Here is a 21,819-nt window from a genome sequence, read left to right as displayed (position 1 = left end):
AATGCATTAGCTACTAACCTATATGCCTTTTAGACTAAAGGGAATGGTGCACTATATAAATAGATTATGTCTTCTCACTAGGCATTTCTCTGCCATAGAAATTAATCTTTAATTTGCTCATCTCAAAAATGAACCCTGTTGGACTGTGAGGCTAGGGTGAATGTCTGGCATTAATAATATGTATCCTTCCAATTAGTCCTGAATTCATTACAGCAGCTTCAAATTAGTATTGATTAAGAGATTATGGGCCCAGAAGGTATGCAGAAATTTTTATTAGTTCCCTAGAGGTGTTGTGATAGATTTTGAAGGAAAGATCATTCATTGTGCATCAATATTTGAAATATTTTCTATGAAATTTCAGTACATTTTCTAACTTTATAAAATAATGTCTCGTTATTAATTTGTAATGAAAAGAAGATCACTCATACCCTCACATTTGGGCATTAGAGTCATGATATCTCACTGGTAGCTTGCAACATACCAATATTCTTGAGAAAATATCATAGAGCTAAAAAGAAAGGCAAGAATTTTTCACACTGAAAATATAAAATGACAAAACCCCTAAAGCTCTAAAGCTAGAATCAAACAAAAATGATATTAATTAGGAGACAAAGGGATGAGTATTGTGAAGCTCTCTCCCTGCTCATCCTTCTGCTCAGGGTGAACTCTGTCTTTGCTTCTTGGTACAGACCTTTGGAGGAAAATGTAGGAAGATATTGTGTGTTTTCTTACATCACTCCCCAAATTCAGAGATGTAGGGTCTGTTAATCTCAAAAGCTGAGCACTGCTTTGGTCTCCACATTCAGAGAATGGAATGGTACTCTTCTGAAGACTTCCTTCCCATCTTTCATAGATCAATGAAGACTGGATAGGATGGAAAACAAGGGATAATAAAAGCAAGCTGGAGTGGCATTTGCACTGTGTATTGCTAGAGATGGAAGCTCCCGTGACCACCACCTGCATGTAGGAGTAGAAAAAAAAATAACCCTGTATGCTGGTAGTCCTGCATCATGAGAATTTTCTGGGGATTCTCAATTATACACTGGTTCCAAGTGCCAAAGGGCAAGGCAGTGTTGAAAGGAAGAAAATATCACCAGAAGAAGTAAGAACTTGCTCAGAAAAGGAGGCTGCATTCATTGCTGTGCACATCACATTGTCTTCACATTGTAGATCTCTAAGATAGAGCTTGATTAGACAAATAGACAGAAATATAACTGAGGAAATCCACTAATAAATGTCTTTCAACAAGTATATGGACAAAAACAACAGGAAATACTTAAATAGATGAAAAGGAGAATAGGAGATAAGCATATTATAATTTCTGCACCTGTCTGTCCTCTCCCAGCTCTCCACATGCAAATACTAACTAGTGGAACGTAGATCACAGATTCAAATACTGGTGCCTTACGATGTAAGGATGTACGCCCGCCATACTCGCGCTTGCTGTAAGTGGCTGGTCCTCACTTTGCCCATGTCTGACTCCTATGAGGGCTACCAGCACTCACCTCTGGCCCTTTTTTTCTCAGACACTCCTGCTTGTTTTATCTTATGGACACCATTCAACTATTAACCTTCCAGCTTTAACAACAGTGACCATAAATATAGTGTACTTCTGCTCTTTGCTGGCTTCTGCAGGACTCTGGTGAGCTGAATTCCTCAAATGGGTGATGGAAAGCAAACACAACTAAAGCTTCAGATGTCATCTTTAAGGAATTATGGGATAATGTTTTGCTGAGTTTTTAAACCATCAGTGAAAGTTGTTATCAAACTATGATCTCAATGAGCTCATAGCAGCTTCAAAAGTTTTATGTTGATTCTTTCAGTATTATTCTTAGGAATTTTATTTTTATTAATATTGAAATACTACAATACCATTGAAGTTAAGTTTATTGAAATTTTATAAGGAAGAACTCTGAAAATAAACCTGAAATATTTTTTAAAAATCATTAATTGTCCTTATTTGTGATTAATCTTCTGGATTAAAAAAAACTTACACAGGAATGTATTTAATTATGTGTTCTGCAAAGCACCTACCATCTTATGTGCTATTTTTTACTTTCAACCATGTATATATACACATACACGGAGGTCAAGTGCATTGCATTTGCACAGACTTTTTGACTAAGGAAACAAATGGTTTAAATCTTGCACTTAACTTTAAAAAATGATTTCATAATCTTCAATGCCTATCTTAGTCATTTGATCAAGTCTTTCACGATCTTCAGATCTCACGTTCAATGTCTGGAGAATGGGTCAGGCAATTGCTAATCAAGTTCCATAAATGCTTTACAATAGGCAGGGGTTCAGGACCCCAAATGCTACCTTTCTTGTCTCAGAATTTTGTCTGAAATCCCCAAGCTGAAAGCTGCAGCTATGACGTGTCTGCGCCATGTGGAGACAACAGCATTGAACATGGAGAAATCCCCTCCAGAGAACTGAACAGACAGCAGTGTAGCCCAGCCTGCAACCCTCTCCCACTGTGACCTGCATCTTTCTCCCATGCAATAACAGAGACTACCATGTCTCTAGAGCAGTTCTCTGAGGTGGAGAATTCACAAAAAAGTGAATTATCACCCTGGTAAGAAGAGGGCTTGCCCATCCCAGCCAGGTTAGTTGAGGGGGGCTCTGGACAAAGATTCAGCAGCATGATGGGTGCACCTTGTGGTGGGTACGAGGAAGAGCATTTTCTGTCTCCACGGTTGGATACTTGCTGAGCTTTGACACTTGTGAGCTGTCCCTGTCCCTGAACTAGAGCACACTGAGAAAATTCTTAGAAAAGTAGGACACACATCTCCTAGAATTTGAGTAGGTAATTGAAGCAGCTTCTTCTCTATGAAAATTTTGAAGGCAAGAGGCTGGGAACAGCCTGAGATGTCAGGTAAGGGGTTCATCAATCTGTATCCCACCTTTTGGCTGAGTAGATGCCATGGAAGTTGGTAAACTAGAGCTGTTTTCAAGGCGCCCCACCAAGAGGGCAGCTGACCCACTGAGAGTCAGTCTGTGGGCTGTTCCCCAGGCAGGAACTGTGAGGACCAGCTTAAGATGTCAGGAAGCTGCATGCGCTGAAGTTGTCAGCACCTAACACCTGTCACAGTGAGAGTCAATGGCAAACCAGTGTTAGCCAGGAGACAGCTGCAACAGCAGAAGCAATTAAGATAACAGACAAACTTAACAAATATTTAACCCTTTTCAGCCAATGTTTCTTTTCCTCCTCAACCCTGAATGAGCCATAAGAGAAAGAAACAAAGAGGTGGGTGAAGAAAAGAACAAGCTACCTGTGTTCCTGCCCACGAAGATCTGTGAGCCACTGGTTAGACCTGGGGGGCAGTGTAGGGGGTTGTGTAAGGAGAGGAGGGAGACTTTGAACTGGAGGTGAGAATGACGTGTGATTTAGACTTGACAGGACTCATTCATATGTGAAAGGGATGAAATTGCTGACGTGATATTATTATGCCCAAGAAGTCATAGGGTGGTAGAAAAAGGAGGTAGAAGAGAGCATGTTGAAGGCAGTGGTTGGAAGTAAATAAAGGCACTTCTTTTTGTATCCCACTAAGTTCAAAGTATTTAATAATGTGCCTATGAAATTACCAATATTGTTGGCAATTAGGCGGAAACAGTGAAATAAAATGAGGACGCTATGAAAAGGCATGTCTTCCGCAGTTGCTCAAAGAACGCTCTAAGGGATAAATGTTTTGCCAAATACATGAATTCAGCCTACCTTTCCATCTTACCCCATTCCCTGCACACTTTGTGGGGATGCGGGGTGGGCTGGCCAGATTTGGTGTTTTTCCAGTGATGGGGATCTGAGGTTATTTTCAACACAACCAACCTGGAGGAGAAATTCCCATCCAGGGTATTGTGCCTTTGCCAAGATTTGAACGGGGAAGACAATTCAAAACATAGTTGGTAAGTGCAAGGCTCAGACACTAGAGGGATAGAGTGAGAAATAAGCCTCTTTAGGGAGCAGGAGAAGGGATCACACTTGGGGTCGTGAAAGTATAAACAGAGAAGCGCGTGATGATATATCCTGGTAAGGGGGGCGGGGCAGATGGTGAGACAAGGGCACCGTTGTCCGTCACCTTGAACCATGGCTTTCACATGGGACGTGGAGAGTCATTACGTGCCTGCTACGTGACAGGGTCTGACAAACTCTTCTCCTCTGGACCACATTTCAGCAATCCAGGCATCTGTTTTAACAGCGAGAGTAAGCTGGATTCCACCAGGCTGGGATGGAGGACTCCCATGCCTGGATTCCTAAGGTCACAGCGGGCTTCCAAAGAACTAGTCTGTTTCCTTGAGGAATTCTATTAGTGTGTAGCAAAATTGAAATAAAATGAACAAAAGTAAAGGAAGGAATAAATCTTTGAAAATCAGTGTCATGGACTTAAAAAATCTCGTAATTATTGAGACGATTTCTCCTTTAGGAAAGTAGATACATTGTTTAGGATCACATTGGTGGCTATATTTGCTGCGTCTTGGCAACCATACTTTCCCCAGTTAGGGAAACACGTGTTCCTTGTGCTTGGTTTCAGGGTGGTGTGTTTGCCTAAGTTACTTTAGTATTACCTGGACCACAAACTCATGAAAAGCTAAGTCTGACAAATCAAGGCAACCATCCCTGCCATTCCACAGTTTTCCTTGTATGGCCTGTGAATACACATGAATTTTTTTCTGTATGAATCACTATTTGTCAAATGTGTCACTTCTGTTCCATTATATATAAATGTTTAGTCATTTTTGTTGTTGTTAATCAGACAAAAAAAATGAATGAAATAGAAGTTAGTAATCACCAAGGATGCAGAGAAAGCCCGCAGATGTTAAATCTATTTATCCATCTATTCATCCATTTATTTATCTGTCTGTCTGTTTACCAATCTATTCTATCTCCAAGCCTTGATAAAAATAAACTTAGTCCTGAATTCTAAATTCTGTGGGAAGCAAGAAATGACATCTCTGTAGGTAGAGCAACTCAGACACAAGTTCCCCAGCAGGACTTGGAGAAACAGCAAAAGGGCAAATGAAGTTACAGGTAAGTGCAGGACGCATGGATGGAAGGAGCAAATGGAACATTCAGAAGTAAAATAAAAATCCATCGACCATTTAGATGGCCAGCCAAGCAAAGAGAAATGTCTCTAATTTGCTGTTTCAATTTCAACAAACCAACATGAATTTACAATCATTCCATTGAAATTTCAGGGAATGGATTGGCTAAAAGAAATTTAAGGAGAAAATGCTTCATGGACATTAATAGCATAGCACATACTAATAGCTATATAAGATGTATAGAATATCTTTTATAAAGCATTATTTAGTGTGCTAGCATTACTGTAAATGCTGCAAGCAAACACACATACAGTCTTTCAAAAGTTCATCATAAAACTATATTATTTTCCTTAATTGTGAACTCTCTTAAATACTGTGTTTGCAAGAGAAATGCTGTATATAATCTATCACTCAATCTGTCTACCTATCTATCAACTAATCATGAAAGCCAATCAAGAGAACTGTCCATCAGGGCTTCCTTGGTGGTGCAGTGGTTGAGAGTCCACCTGCCGATGCAGGGGACGTGGGTTCGTGCCCCGGTCCGGGAGGATCCCACATGCCACAGAGCGGCTGGGCCCGTGAGCCATGGTCACTGAGCCTGCACGTCTGGAGCCTGTGCTCTGCAACGGGAGAGGCCACAACAGTGAGAGGCCCGTGTACCGCAAAAAAACAAACAAAAAAACCAACAAAACAACAACAAAAAAACTGTCCATCAAGGCTGGAAGACAGCATAATTCAAATTATATTATCAAAGTCATATAAATATCGGGAAATCGTTTTTTATTCCTATTTATTTTATATTTGAATCTGGATGAGAGTATATGCAGTCTAGGTTTGCTTGACTGGAATTAGTCTAGAGAATCAGATTAGTAAGGTAGATTAACAATCTTACGTGATTACTGCACTGAGACCAAACCCTTCCCAGTAAAACAGAACTCACTTTCAAGTGCATAATCAAAGGAAAAGTAAATATAGAAATGAAACAGATGGAGATAAAAATATTAACTTTATTTTTTAAGCTGAATTGAAGGACAATTCAATCCTTCCTGCCTCTGGGGAACTGAACGAGGGAGGACAATTGGAGAAACACGTCAGAAGTAAATGACCCATGTTTTTATCTCCAGGAGACTTGGAGTTTCTCCTCTTTTATGGGAACTTAAGAAGTATTGGTTAAATTATCTCCCCAGTGCTCTCCATCTTCTTTGTTGAGAGCTCTCGGGGAGGAGAGATAAGGTGTGATGTATCATCAGTGATAGTTCTACCTTTTTATTAAAATGATAAACTTTGCATATTGGAAAAATTTTAAATTTACAGAAAAGTTGGAAAGAGTACAGAGACGTCCCATATGTTCCTCACTCAGCATCTTCCATTGCTAACATCTTATGTTACCATGGTATATTAGTCAAAACTAAGAAACTGACGTTGGCACATTACTATGAACTGAATTCCAGACTTATTTTCAACCAATTTTTTAATTAATGAAGGGCCATAAGGAACAGGGTCAGTCTTGGTAATAGGACACGTCCTTTCTGTTTTGAACCCTCTGCCACTTCCTTGAAGGCCTGTGACTTATCCAGATGGGGGCCAGAGAGCTGGTGAAACAGAAACCTACACATTCTGATGTGTTTGCAACTCAAAGCAAAGAGGGTTCAGTGTTCCAAAAGGTGGAGGCATCCTTAAATGTACAGGCCATTATTTTTACTAGTAAAATCAATGATTCTGCTTAAAGAAACCTCTATAAATCAGGGAGAAAAAAAACCCTGCCTTCCTCCAAAAACCTCTTTGAAATAAACCATTCTTTAATAAATAAACTTTAAATTATAACACCACCCACAGAAGAGCACAAAAGACTGTGCAATAGCTCAGTGAATTTGACAATGTGAATACCAAAGTACCCACAACCTGGAGAAGAAGTGAAATATGGACAGCATTCCAGACATGCTCAGATTGTCACCAATCACTTCCTCCTCATCCTCCCAAGGAAACAACTAACCTGACTATTATGGAAATTACTTCCCTCGCTTTTGTTTATAGTTTTATGAACTAAACATATATCTTAAATATGTTAGGTTTGTTTTCCTGGTACTTTTATAGCTTTATATAAAATAAACAATCACTAAGTTCCTTTCTGTGTCTGAGTTCTTTTATTCAACACAATGTTTGTAAGATCCATCTGTATTACAATTTGTAATTTTAGCTTGCCCTTTTCATTGCTGTACAGTATTCTACTACATGAACCTATTTCAATTTATCTATCCACGCAATTGATTTGTTTACAGTTTGGGATTATTATTAACATTGCTGATCTGTGTGCATGCATTTATGTATATACCTGGTACTGAAAGTGTTTGGTCATGAGTGAAAGATAGTTTACACTTTATCAGGTAACTTCAAATTGTTTTCTAAAATAGTTGTATCAGCAGGGTATGAAGGTCCAAATGTTCCTCATCTTCTCTGACATTTATGTGGTCAGTATGATTCATTTTAACCATTTGGGGTGATGTGTACTTGTAAACATTTTAAGTGAAATATGTCTTCTCTTTAAAGATCTTGTAAGGCCTTGAAAAAATACTTTCTGGACAATAATTCCTCATGTATCTTCATAGACAGATATTGTTTGCTGCAAGGGTCTATCCAAATCCTCTACTCTTATGGAAGAATGAGGTTGACTTGGATAATAGGTCAAGAGGATGACTTGTGTTCCTCATAGCTGTGAGCTAGAGACAGAGTTCATCTCTGTGTCAGGAGAGCATCTCAGGATCTGTCAACAACCCTCAGGGAAGCCATTGTTAAAATATGAGATGAGAAAGGGAGAGAGAACACAGCCAGGTTCAAAAGGCCAAAGGAAGGTTGTAGAACCAAACTTTCAGAGAGAGATGGGACCACTTCAGTGCAGGGCAGGTCAGGCAAGGCCCCTTCCAAGCAGGGAGGCTGGGAAGGCAGACAGAGGTTCAGAAACAGCCAGGTTTGCTCAGAGCTTCTCTGCATGAGCCAAGAGGAGGGGCAGGTGAATCAGTCTGCTTTAAACAGACAGAGACATGGGTCACAAGCAGGATCTGAGGACACGCAAAATAAACAATACCATTTTATGGTCCTTTGATCATCTTTCTGATCTAACAATACTATTTGACACACACACACACACACACACACACAAAACTAACCCACACCTGTGAAGATCAGTTAGGGTCTCACATGGAAATATTACTATTTTTTTTCTTTAGGGAGTAGTGTATTGCCCAAATAAATGTCATCATATGTCAACTTACTAACTGCTTTTTAAAATTATTTAAAAGCACAGCATGCTTAATCACATTAGCTGGAAGAACATTTCCATTATCTTCAAAACTGGAAATTATGTATTTTGAGGTTGAGATATTTATGTCTATTAACTAAACATTTAGTCCTTTTGTTGTCATTGTTATGTCTGCTTTTTATTTTACTCACCTGTTTATTAAGAAGAGGCTGTTTAATTTTTCAGCATCAAATGAAATATGCTGTGGATTAAATTGCATTTCCCCAATTCATACGTTGAAGCCCTAACCCACAAGTGTGATGGTAGTTGGAGGTGGAGCCTTTGGGAGGTAATTAGGTTTAGATGATATCATAACGGTGGGGCACCCATGGTGAGATTAGCGCCCTTATAGAAACAGCCACTAGAGCTCTTGCTATCTCTTTCAGGGAAAAGGTGGTCACCTGCAAGCCAGGAAGACAGCACGTTGATCTTGGGCTTCCAGCCTTAAAAACTGTAAGAAAACACAACTCTCTGTTGTTTGAGCCCTCAGGTCTGTGGTATTTTGTTACGGCTGCCCCAGCAGACTTGATATGATATATCAATATTTGAGAGGGTGGAGGAATGCACATGACAATTGACTTCTCAGATAAAATCTTTTGAGTGCAGAAGCCAAGATTTATATGGGTAATATAGCAAAAGAAGGCAAATCAATTAGACATAGTCATGTTTTTCCTAAACATTAATTGATTGGCTTGGGGCATTTACAATTGCAAACTAGTATATAGTAATGCATTGGTTTGGGCTCATTTGTTTTTACATTTCAGGACTTAAATCTCATCCCTGGAAAATCCCTGGGCAAGTCAATTGACTGCTTTATAACTCTCTCCATATGTACATCAGGGATAATTCTCTTATCTCACTGGGATATAATCAATCTTTGGATGTGTACTCATGGAGACAGAATTAGGTACAGTATAATGTCAATAACTCTGATACTTAAGCTTACAGCACGTGATACTGAGGACAATATTATTTGTTTGGGACACGTATATGCAACCCAAAGTTTCTGAAAATCCTTTAACACTTTTCTCTACATAGTGCTGCCAAGTCATAAAAATATGTTGAGTAGTAACAAGTGGAGTAGTAGATAGAAAATTAGCTTGAAAATTCCAGCCAGAGTAATGCCCTAAGTGGATGTGTGTGGAATTGCTGAGTTTTTATAGAGTAAAGGCAAATCACTCATGGTAGCCAATGGTATGACACATCACCCCAAGGTTTCTCAACCTTGGCACTGTTGACTTATTGGGTGGGTTAACTCTTTCTGGGGGCAGGGGGATCCTGTGCATTGTTACATGTTTAACAGCAGCCCTAGCCTTTACCCACTAGAGGCCTATAGCATCCCGCCTCCTAATTATAACAAAAAATATATCTGCATAATTTCCAAAAGTTCCATGTGGGGCGATTTTGAGAACCACTGGTCTACAATGATGTTCATTGTATATAGAAGGTGGACAATAAATGTTAGTTGACCTAAATAACAGAGGAATGAAAGATTAAGCTAAATCTTGATCTTTCATGCCCTTTATTCAGTTTTTAATAATTCACAAAAAGAGGTGGGTTTTTCTCCACTTAAATTATCAAGAGAAGTAGAACTTGGCAAAATACAGAAGAGTATCATTAAATTTAGTCAGTATTCCTTCAAAATTATATAGCGAACATATGAACAATAAAATTGAATCTCTGGATTCTAATTTAGTTCTTTGCCCAAAATTTAGATTGACATTCTATGAGGGAAGCTGGCACATGTAGATTGAGTCTAGTCCCTGCCACTTCATAGGCATGTCACCTTGGACAAGTTGCTTCATCGTTTTAAGTTTTAGTTTCCTTAACTATTAAAAAGTCAGAGGATAAATGTGTACCACTGGGAGATGAGGTTTCTCCTTGAGAGTCAACATCTGTTTATAGCAAAGAAGCACAATAATGTGTGGATAATCTGGACAGTGCTCTTTGTGAAGTAGTTATATTCTTACAATATCCAATTAGGCAGTAATTCTAATTTCAGAGTTTTTTTTAAATATGTAATTCATTAAGATATTTATGCTATTCCTGTGGATTAGCCAGGTCGTGCATTTGTCTTGTATAGATTAGGAAATTGAGACTTAGAGGGACACAGAGAGAAAAAGTAACTTACTCAAGGTGACAGAAAAGAGATCCCCAAGTTATATCTATTGACTTGTATCATGTGAGACCAACAAAGACAGAATTGTAATATCAGAGAAATCACTATTTTAATGAGTTAAAAGCCAAAAATGCACCAAAGAGTTCCAATACAAGCATGGTGTACTTAAAAGAATCTCTATCTTCCCTTGGCTTTCTAATCATAAGACCACTGGTGTATAATCACAAAAGCTCTAAAGGGAGCCTGCCTGTGAAATTTCCAAGCTGAAACTTCGATGTATCACCCGCATCATATGAACGGATTCATAAAGATTCCTTTAGGTGTAACCTCCACTAAGAAGCTGTCCTTGCCTTGCTCAGCACATGTTAGCTGTCCTTATTCTTTGCTACAATGGGATCGTTTAGGTGTATGTGTTTGGTGGTTGGAGTGTGGTGCACAGATGGTAACGGGAGTGAGAAGAATACTCCAGGGAGTAATACTTTATATCTAAAGAATGGGCTTAATCATCTGCTCTGCTGTGCCTGTGGAAAGGTGGTCATTTTGTGTGTCTCAAATTCCTGAAATTAACAAATGCTTATAAGAGGTCTACATTTTTAAGAATGTAATTCCACTGAGAAATACAAACAAAATATGTGTCCATTTGTTGCCAGTCCAAATGACTTAGTCAAGGAGTGGCAGATAAAGGAGAAATAGCTTTAATTTAAGACTTTAAGTGTCTTGAGGAGGGGTCTCTGCTCCTCCATCTGTGTTTCCTCTCTGAGTAAAGAGCAGCAATTCCACTTGCTTGCAAACCCGCCCACTTGCTCAGCTACTTAAAATACATCAGTAGCTACCTAAATAACTGTGCCAATGCTTTATCGTGCTGCCTATGGTTTTTATACGTTCTGGTTCAAGCTAATTTTGCCACCTTCAACTTTCGCCACCTCCTCTACCCAGAACCTGAAACTTTCAGCTATTCCAATATTTTCAGTCTTCAAACTTGCCACCTAAACTCAAATGTGAGGACTTTTCATGGCACCTCTTCCTGGAATCATCCCCACAGCCCCTGACTGGTCACCGCTCCACCTGTGGTGCTCAACACAGATGACATTTCCCCATAAAGTGTGCCCCAGGCCAGCAGGATGGGCTGTATGAGTTCCCTCTATCCCCGCCACATACAATATTCACTCTTGTTTTGATGTTTTTTACTCTGTTATAACTTTCTGCCTGTCTCCCCGCTACCCCCATTTTAGAATAAAGACTATATGCCTGGAAAATAGTAAGCGCTCAATCGATATTTGTTGAGTGATAGAAGAAATGAACTCTTCCTCCTTGTCTGTCTAGTACCTCTTTTAAAACCTGGCACCAAACGGTCAATAAATATAATAGTGAATACATAAACAAAATAAGATTCGGGGATTTATATTTCTGCTAGCAAAAGATTAGTCTTCTGCTTCTGAACCCCACAGTATTTTACATATGTAAACATTGGTGTCTGTGTGTGCGTAATTATATGGAGCTTCATTCTGAAAGCAAATGGAATGTGCTTCATATTTTTAATATCCCTAGATATTTATCACCATTACAGGACCATAGCCTGATAAATGCGATGGGTAAGTTTAGACAAAGGGCTAAATTTTATTTGGGTTCTTCAAATGTGTTCATAATATATACACTAAGAAGAATAAATTAGCAAACATCTACTAACTCAGAAGCCAACGTCTAATTTACTATCCAATTCCAGTGGGAAGACTCATTTTAGACTGGGCAAATGACAGGGCGGGAGGAAAGGAAATTATAGTTTTGAGGAAGGCTTGATCATTCTAACTGAGATGCCTCTAACTGGAACCAATTGTTTTACTGATTGAGGACAAATTCAGGACCTCCTGTGCTTGTTTTTGGTGAGTTTTTTCTAATAGACTGTAAAGTTTCACTGTTACAAAAAGAACAATTCTATATCTCTATATTTCTTTATGATATAATGTTGAACTTTGTCAAGTAATATTTCTGCATTGATTAATATGATCATGTGTTTTTACTTCTTTAGATTCTTCTTATGGTGGATTACAATGACTGATTAAAAAAGCTGAAGTGGCTTTGAGTTCTCAGGATAAACCACAGTTGGTCATGGTAATCATTTTATATATTACTGAAATTGTTTTGTTAATATTGCTTTGAAGATTTGTTCATTTGGGATATTGGTTTTCATTTCTTGTACTATCTTTGGTTTTTGTGTGAGAGTGATACTGGTATTATTGAATATAAAATGTTTGAGGTTGTTTTTTCATCTCTTCTTACATTTTGGAATAGATTGTATAGAATTGGCATTATTTCTTCTTTAAATATCTGGTAGAATTCACCAGTGAAACCATCTGGGCCTAGAGATTGTGTGTGTGTGTGCGCGCACACATGCACGTGCATTTAGAGGTGGGGGTAAGTGTTATGTTTAACTACAATTAAATATATCTAGTAGTTAGAGGACTATCCAGATTATCTAATTATTCCTAGGTAACTTTTGGTAATCTGTATTTTTTGAGGAATTGGTCCATTTCTTCTAAGTTGTCCAATTAACCTTCATAGAACTTTTTGTAGTCTTCTTTATTATACTTTTATGTGTTATACTTTTAATATACATTGTAGTGATTTTTGAAAATTTTCTTATATTGGTAATGCTTTTACTATTTTTTTCTCTTTTCTTAGTTACTCTTGCTAGAGTTATGGCAACCTCATTTGTCTTTTCAAGGAACCAGGTTTTGGTTTGATTGTCTTTATTGTTTTCTGCTTTGATATTTATTATTTTCTTTCTTCTATATTATTTACATTTATCTTGCTTATGTTTTTTTTTTTTTTTCTCTAATTCTCTGAGGTAGAAGAATAGATGATGGATTTGGGTCCTTTCTGCTCTTCCTATTTGAGCATATTATGCTTTGAAATTTCCTTTAAGTACTGCTCAGTTCCATCTCATAAATTATCTGTTGTATTTTCATTTAAGTACATGTGTTCAGTTTAAAATATTTAAGAAAAATATTGTTTTTGGAGCTTTGTCTTTTACCCATTGATTTTGTAGAATTGTGTTGTTTGATTTTTAAATATTTGGAGATTTTTTAGGGGTTACATTTCTACAATATTGTTGATTTATATTTTAATTCCATAGTAATTAGTAAAACATACTCTGTAAGGCTTCAATTCTTTGAAATTTGTTTAGTTTGATTTATAATGATGAATATGGTCCTTCTCGATGAATGTTTCACTGAGTTTGAGAAGAGTTTGTACTCTGCTGCTGGTGAGTATAGGGTGTTCTAAAATGTCAATTAAATCCAGTTGGTTGATAGTAGCATTCAGTTCTTCTGTAGCCCTGCTGATTTTCTGTCTACCTGTTTCTTCATTTACTGAAGAAAAGAGTATTGAAGTCTCTAAATAAAACTATGCATATACACACAACAAAGAATTGTATCACGGTGTTCATGCAATTTGGGCCTCTATTATTCTTTGGCTCGGTGCATAAAACTTTGCATTATTATTTCTTCTTGGAGAATTGACCCTTTATCATTGTGTAATGTATTTATTTATCCATGATAATTTAAAATTTTTTGAGTCTACTTTGCCCATTATTAATATAACCACTTTAGATTTATTTTGTTTTTGAATGATATATCTTTGTCTATCTGTTGACTTTCAGTCTTACTTATCAATATATTTGAAGTGAGCTTCTTATAGATAGTTCATCATATTTTAAAAATAGTTCATCATATTTTAAAAATATATTTTTATATAACCTGCCTTTTAATTATTGTTGTGTATGACTTACTTATAATGTATGACTGATACATTTGATTTAGGTCTACCATTCAAATAGTTATTTTTATTTTTCTTCTTTTTTTTTTCATTTCTCTGTTTCCCCATTCTTCTTTACATTATTTTAGCATTTAAAAATAATTTCATTTTAATTCATCTAATATGATTTTTTTCATTATTTCTCTTTGTATTTTTTTTAGTGTTTTATCTTGTGATTATAATTTACATACGTTTCACAGTCTACTTAGAATCCATATTTTACCACCACTTTAAATACAGTGTAGAAACCTTGCCACCGTATAGATCCCTTTACCCTACATAACACATATGAAATATTTTTGTGTCATATATATTAATCTACATACACTGACAATCATATCAGACAATAATATTTTTATTTGCTTTCAAATACCAAACATTTTGAAGAACTCAGTGGAAAAATAATACATTATATTTCTCCAGATAGTTACTATATTTGCTGTTTTTCCTTCCTTCCTGCTGTCATAACTTTCTAACCATGTCACTTCCCTGACCAAGAATCATCTTTAGCAATACTTAAGAATGATCTACTCTCAATGATTTTCTTTTTTAGTGTTTCTTTATTAAGAATGTCTTTATCTCGTATTAATTCCTGGAGGATATATTTGCTAGATATAGAATTTTGGAATTATAGCTCTTTTCTTTCAGCACTTTAAATATACTGTTCCACTTCAGTTTTGCCTTCCAAGGTTTGTGATGAGAAATCTGCAACCACTAAAATTACTGTCCTTCTAGCAAATAATGAATCCATTTTCTTGCTTTTTTATTAACTTTAGTTTTAAGCAATTTGATTGGACTTCTTTTGATTTTACCTGCTTGAATTCAATGAACATCAAACATCTGTATGTTTTTGTCTTTCACCAAATTTGGGAGATTTTCTGTCATTATTTCTTCAATAAAATTGTTTTATGCTGCCCTCTTTCCCCTCTCCTGGAATTCTGATGATGTTAATGTTATCTTTTTTGCTCTTGTCTTACAGGTTTCTGAGACTCTGTTTATTATTTCTGAAAGTATATTTCTAGTAGTTTTTCTTTCCTTTTACATATTCTATCAGTTTTGTCTAGTTTTATTTTATTTATTTTTTTGCGGTACACGGGCCTCTTACTGTTGTGGCCTCTCCTGTTGTGGAGCACAGGCTCCGGACTCACAGGCTCACGGGCCTAGCCGCTCTGCGGCATGTAGGATCTTCACAGACCAGGGCATGAACCCGCATCTCCTGCATTGGCAGGCGGACTCTCAACCACTGCGCCACCAGGGAAGCCCTATTATCATGTTTTATATTTCCAAATTTTTCAATTGGTTCTTCCTGATATCTTCTTTAATATTTTTTGACAATATTTTCTAAATTAATGTTGTTTTAATCGTGTTCCAGTAGCTCTTTTAGCACTTTTATAATAGCCAGTTTAAGGTCCTTGCTGTATCGTTGCAACATCTGTGTCATCTCGTCATTGGGATCTGTCAATTGATTGTCTTTCTTTTATTTTTTTTTAACCAGTTGAGGTATTTGTGGTTCTTTCTATGATGAGTACCTTTAGATTGCATCCTGTGCATTATGAGACTATGAGACTTGTGTAGTGCTGGTATTTTTGATTCAGTAGGCAACTGACTGGCTTAGTTTCAGGGTCAAAAGTTGTGTTCAGTTTTAAAAGCCTTTTTGGTGCCATTCAGATCTTTCCATGGGTGCATCTCCCAGGGTTCATGTGAGATCTGGAAGAATATCTACCCATAGCTCGTTCCTCAGGGTCTTTTGTCTGCTAATGAGGAACAGATTCCTGCATGTGTCATTTAGAGATGAGCCCCCATGATCATATACGATGTTATAGGGTCACTGCCCTATCTCCCTGGTTCCTTCTCATTTCCTGGGCCCCCCCCTTTTGCTCCTTCAGCTATTGATTTAGACTTTACTTATCCTGCTCTACCACACTTCTTCCAACTGCACCCACTTTTGGTGCCAAACAGTGGAAACACAGAGACAGAAAAGAAGCAGCAAGTTTACCCCACTCCCTTGAACCACATCTCCTCCCATTGGGGTGAAGGGCTGTCCTTCTGAGTTTCACTTACTCACCTCCCCCCCCCACCCCCAGACAGCTGTCCCAGGCAAGGAGCCACTTTCCCACTCCTCACATCCATGCTCTCTTTCTCCATCAGTTTCCACTTCTGGATTTCTAGGTGCCTTGATTCCCAGCTGGAAAATCCAAAAAGAGAAGCAAAACTTTAAACTCACTGCCAGCTCAGTGTGGCATTCTTCTTCAAGTCACTTGCTACTGTTCACTTTATCGAGTTCTCAGATAGCTGTTTCAGGGATTTGTTCCCAGTTCACAGGTGCATTCAATGGAAAAGACCAAGTGAAATGTGCCTACTTCTTTTCCAGAACCAGAACTCTAAATATCACTTCTGAGATATATTTTATACTTAGTGAATACTAAGTATGTTTATCCTCGGTCAAACACAAGTCTAGCAAGGAAGAGCAACTGTGCTATTAGTCTGTAAAGATTTCCTGTAGCTATGAAGTCAAAATCATTGACCAGAAAGTTTTTATTCAGATTGACATACTACAGGGCATAGTCCACCAGTTTTATTCTTCTGTCACTGGAAATAGGGAAATTAAATAAGTCTACTTATTTAGGCCCTCACAAAGATAGTAACTAATAGAAACATTCAAGTAATATCCTTAGTTTTTACTTAGTGTCAGTTTTTTCATTTTCACATTGTTATATTTATTCAGACTGTGATATTTTATTACCTCTTTATGTAAAGCTATACATGAGTAACATCTTGAGGATCTTGGCTCCATGTAAACATTTCCATTTCCTAGAATCTACTCTCTTCCTTCAGTCATAAAGTAGGAACAGCATAACTGTGCACATGATCATTTTTTTTCTTGGTCTCCAGGAAATATGATGCCAAAGTTAATACTAATTTAAAATACATAATATGTCCTATGATTTTAGTATTTATACCCTCCATTTATAGGATGTAAATTGGTCTGATTAAATTTCCATTTTTCTATATTGATAGATAAAAATTTTATATTCACATCTTTTACAAAATTTACAGAATCTACCTAGAAAATTATAGATAAAAAATAAAGCTGTCTATTTTGTGAAGAGGCGAAGGCTGAGGAGTTGTGGCTGCGTTGCGGACCTCGAGCAGCAGTCGGCTTCTCCGCGTAGAACTCACGAGTAGGAGATTCAGAATCGAATCTCTTCTCCCTTCCCCCTCCTGGTTACAAATCACTTGAAATATATAAATTAGTGGAACTTGCTTGAGTGAGATTTCTTTGATCTTCAGCTACATTTTTCAGCTTTGTGAGGCAACTTACCATCAAAGACAATGGCCAGCAATGTTACCAACAATGTTACCATCCTTGCTCCATGAACTCTCTTGTATTCATTGGGAATCTCAATACTCTTGTGGTCAAGAAATCTGATGTGGAGGCAATCTTCTTGAAATATGGCAAAATCGTGGGTTGCTCTGTTCATAAGGGTGTTGCCTTTGTTCAGCATGTTAATGAGAGAAATGTCCGGGCTGCTGTGTCAGGAGAGGATGGCAGAATGATTGCTGGCCAGGTTTTAGATATTAATCTGGCCACAGAGTCAAAAATGAACCGAGGAAAAGCAGGTGTGAAACTATCTGCAGCAGAAATGTACGGGTGAGTACCAGAACACCCTTCTCCAACCCCTCTACTCAGCTCCTCTTTTGACTTGGACTATGACTTTCAACGGGATTATTAAGACAGGATGTACAGTTCCCCAGCATGTGTTCCTCCTCTTCCTCCTATTGCTCGGGCTGTAGTGCCTTCAAAATGCCAGCGTGTATCAGGAAACACCTCACGAAGGGGTAAAAGTGGCTTTAATTCTAAGAGTGAACAACAGGGATCTTCTTCTAAGTCTGGAAAGTTAAAAGGAGATGACCTTCAGACCATTAAGAAGGAATTGACCCAGATAAAACAAAAATTGGATCTTCTATTGGAAAGCCTAGAAAAAATCAAAAAGGAACAGAGCAAACAAGGAGTAGAGATGAAGAATGATAAGTCAGAAGAGGAGCAGAGCAGCAGCTCCCTGAAGAAAGATGAGACTAATGTGAAGATGGAGTCTGAGGGAGTGCAGATGACTCTGCTGAGAAGGGGGACTTACTGGATGATGATGATAATGAAGATTGGGGGGATGACCAGCTGGAGTTGATCAAGGATGATGAAAAAGAGGCTGAGGAAGGAGAGGATGACAGAGACAGCGCCGATGGCGAGGATGACTCTTTTTTTTTTTTGCAGTACACGAGCCTCTCACTGTTGTGGCCTCTCCCGTTGCGGAGCACAAGCTCCGAACGTGCAGGCTCAGCAGCCATGGCTCATGGGCCTAGCCACTCCACGGCATGTGGGATCTTCCCAGACGAGGGCACAAACCTGTGTCCCCTGCATTGGCAGGCAGACTCCCAACCACTGCACCAACAGGGAAGCCCGAGGATGACTCTTAAGCCCATAGTGGGGTTTAGAAATCTTGTCCCATTATTTCTTTACCTAGGCGCTTGTCTAAGATCAAAATTTTCACCAGATCCTCTCCCCTAGTATCTTCAGCACATGTTCACTGTTGTCCCCATCCTTGTCCTTCCCATGTTCATTAATTCTCATTGCCTTGCACCTAGTCCCATTTTCACTTCCTTTGATGCTCCTAGTAGTTATGTTAAGTCTTACCCTGTAATTTTTGCTTTTAATTTTGATATCTCTTTATGATAACAATAAAAAGGATGTATGTATGAGTTCAGTAGTTGCTTCCCTAACTACAAAGGCAGTCTCATTAGTTGAGTAGCACCTGAGAGCAGCTTTGAATTAGAGGTATGCGGGTTATACCCCACATAAGAGTGCTGTGTGGGGCTGTTCAACACAAATGTAACAATGTATTTTTGTGAATGAGAGTTGGCATGTCAAATGGATACTCTAGAAAAATAATTAGTGTAATAGTCTTAAGATTTGTTTTCTAAAGTTGATACTGTGGGTTATTTTTGTGAATAGCCTGATGTTTGGGACCTTTTTTTCTCAAAATAAACAAGTCCTTATTAAACCAGGAATTTGGAGAAAAAATAAACACCCTGGTTTTTTATTTTTGTATTTAAAATAAATAAATAAAGCTGTCAAGAAACTTACATCCTATTGTCCAATTTTTCCATGCATCCATACAATGAGGAAAAAGGAATCGATCAACTGCAGACATCACTTTACCTTCACCCAGGACGTCCTTTCTCATGAAAGTTTCAATTCAACACTTTATCTATATTTTCATTCAGCCTCAAATTTCATTTGTGTATATTTAACATCTAAATCCATTATACTTTTTATCAGACTACTTATATATTTAAAAGCTGAAATGTAGAGTTCTTACAACTCAGACAGTTTTGAATTTCTTGTAAATTCCACTTGAGGATATATATACAGTTTGGGAAAATCATAAAAAATCCAAAGTTTCCCCTAATTAGTTCCATAGAGAATCACTACAACAAACAAAAGCATAGAATTTTAATCTCTCAGGTGCCATTTAACAGTATCCTAATAAAGTGTTATGTATTTCCAATACTATTTTAAAGAGAACACAGATGCATTATTTGGTCACAATCAAGAGACTGGCACAAGGACAATGTTTAAATAAACACTGTATCAAAAAGAGGTGTGCTAATAGAAAGTGGTTACCCTACCTCTATACGATTATGTTTACTTTTCCTCTCTTTGGGTTTCATTTACAAAATTTGTGTTCGACAGCCTTTTAAATTTTTCGCTGAATAGAAATTTGAATTTCTAATTACAAAAATTGAACTGAAATGAACTCTCCCATGTGCTGTGCAATGTTGCATATTCACCTTTTATTTTAAAAAAGCAAAGTCCATGTTCAGTGGCCTGCAGTGGGAGTTTGATAATCAGTTCCTTACCCTTTAAATCAATTCTCAGGCCATGTCTCTGATTGCAGGCAAAAACAGTCAATCTGTGTGAATTCCAGCTTCTATTTCTCCCCTACCCTAAATATCGAGGTCATTTGCTAGAAAATAGGAAGGGAATTGGGAATGTGGATGTGTGTAGTATGTGTGGTGGGGGAGGGACTGGAGTTGGCTAAAATTGCATAGATGATTATCCCAAAGCTATAGACTTCCTTTGTCAGTGGAGATGGCTATCTAAATTGATTACTGGTTTCCATGACAGCCAATCTAGATAATTTGAGCCTTCCACAGCATGGATTTTAAGGGTCGAATTATTTAAAAAATTACCCAGTTTTCTTTTCCACGGTTATCACCTCAGCTATTAGTTGTTAGAATGTAGATATTACTTCTTTATGAAAAAAATATTGAAAATGCATTCCCACAGAAGTATTAACATGTCAAATTTTAGGCACACGTATTCCTGAAGAATTTTTTTTTCTGTTCCACACCTGCACAGAATTGAACTTTAAAGTGATTGTTTTGTTGTTGATGCTTTTTACAAAGGTAGACAATGTTTCTTATTTGTAAAGAGAATCAAGCAAAGTCCACAGAAATATTGAAATGGAAGATCTTTCTGATAATTTTGGCATTTCCTGATACATCCCAATGGCCACTTTATAAATTGTTATCCTCTTGCATGACATGAAACTAGCTTGCTTCTAACTTAACTCCTGTGAACTGTGATTCGCTTTTCTAAATAGCAATGTAATTCCACCTTTAATAGAATGTTTGGTGGTCATGTGAGCCTGATAATGCTAAATATTATCACTATTTTTAGATTCTGTATTCAGAACATACAGGGCATATATTCTGTAAAATGATTCTTTAGGAGGCTATTTGAGGAAAATATTGTGCCTTAAAGGTGTGTTTTCCCAGAAGCTCTATACAATTTAACTCAATTTTGTTAAACAATGACTCATAAGTTTCAGGGGATATATGGAACTGTGGGAAGAGTAGGCTGACCATCAATGCATATGTACATGTGACCTCATGACCTTCAGGGAGCAGCCCATCCACATGCACATATTTGTTCTGAGGAACCGGATGTTGGGCAAAAAGGACACATGGATTTGAACATAGTTCTCTGTGTGTCCCTCTGACTGTCTCCAATTCCTGACCTCTAGGTTTATGCCTGAATACTAGAGCAAAAAACTGTCAACAAGAGGTTATAATGTGCACACTAACATACTAAAAGTCATATAGACAGAAAGCTAACAAAAGAAAAGAAAATTGTAAAAAAGATCCAAAAAGAGGAAAAAGGAAACAAAGAATAGAAATTTAAAAAATAGGAATATAGCAGAATTTAAATCTAACTACAACCACCATTACATGAATGTAATGGGACTAAATACTTCAATTAAAAGTCAGAAATCAAGGGCTTCCCTGGTGGCGCAGTGGTTGAGAGTCCGCCTGCCGACTGAGGGAACCCGGGTTCGTGCCCCGGTCCGCGAGGATCCCACTTACCGCGGAGAGGCTGGGCCCGTGAGCCATGGCCGCTGAGCCTGCGCGTCCGGAGCCTGTGCTCCGCAACGGGAGAGGCTACAACAGTGAGAGGCCCGCGTACCGCAAAAAAAAAAAAAAAAAAAAA

The 21,819-nt window shown here is 37.8% G+C and overlaps 1 pseudogene; it reads left to right on the top strand.

Moving 5' to 3' along the window:
* The first annotated feature begins 17,426 nt into the window (after positions 1-17,426).
* Positions 17,427-18,874, top strand: LOC113624162 (heterogeneous nuclear ribonucleoprotein C-like; annotated as a pseudogene).
* The last annotated feature ends 2,945 nt before the right edge of the window (positions 18,875-21,819 follow it).

Source organism: Aethalodelphis obliquidens, unplaced genomic scaffold (genome assembly GCF_003676395.1).
Source record: "Aethalodelphis obliquidens isolate GAN/ISIS:26980383/991018 unplaced genomic scaffold, ASM367639v1 scaffold12, whole genome shotgun sequence".
Taxonomy (NCBI): domain Eukaryota; kingdom Metazoa; phylum Chordata; class Mammalia; order Artiodactyla; family Delphinidae; genus Aethalodelphis; species Aethalodelphis obliquidens.
Note: the sequence above shows the minus strand (reverse complement) of the source record. Positions and strands in the feature narration are given on the sequence as shown.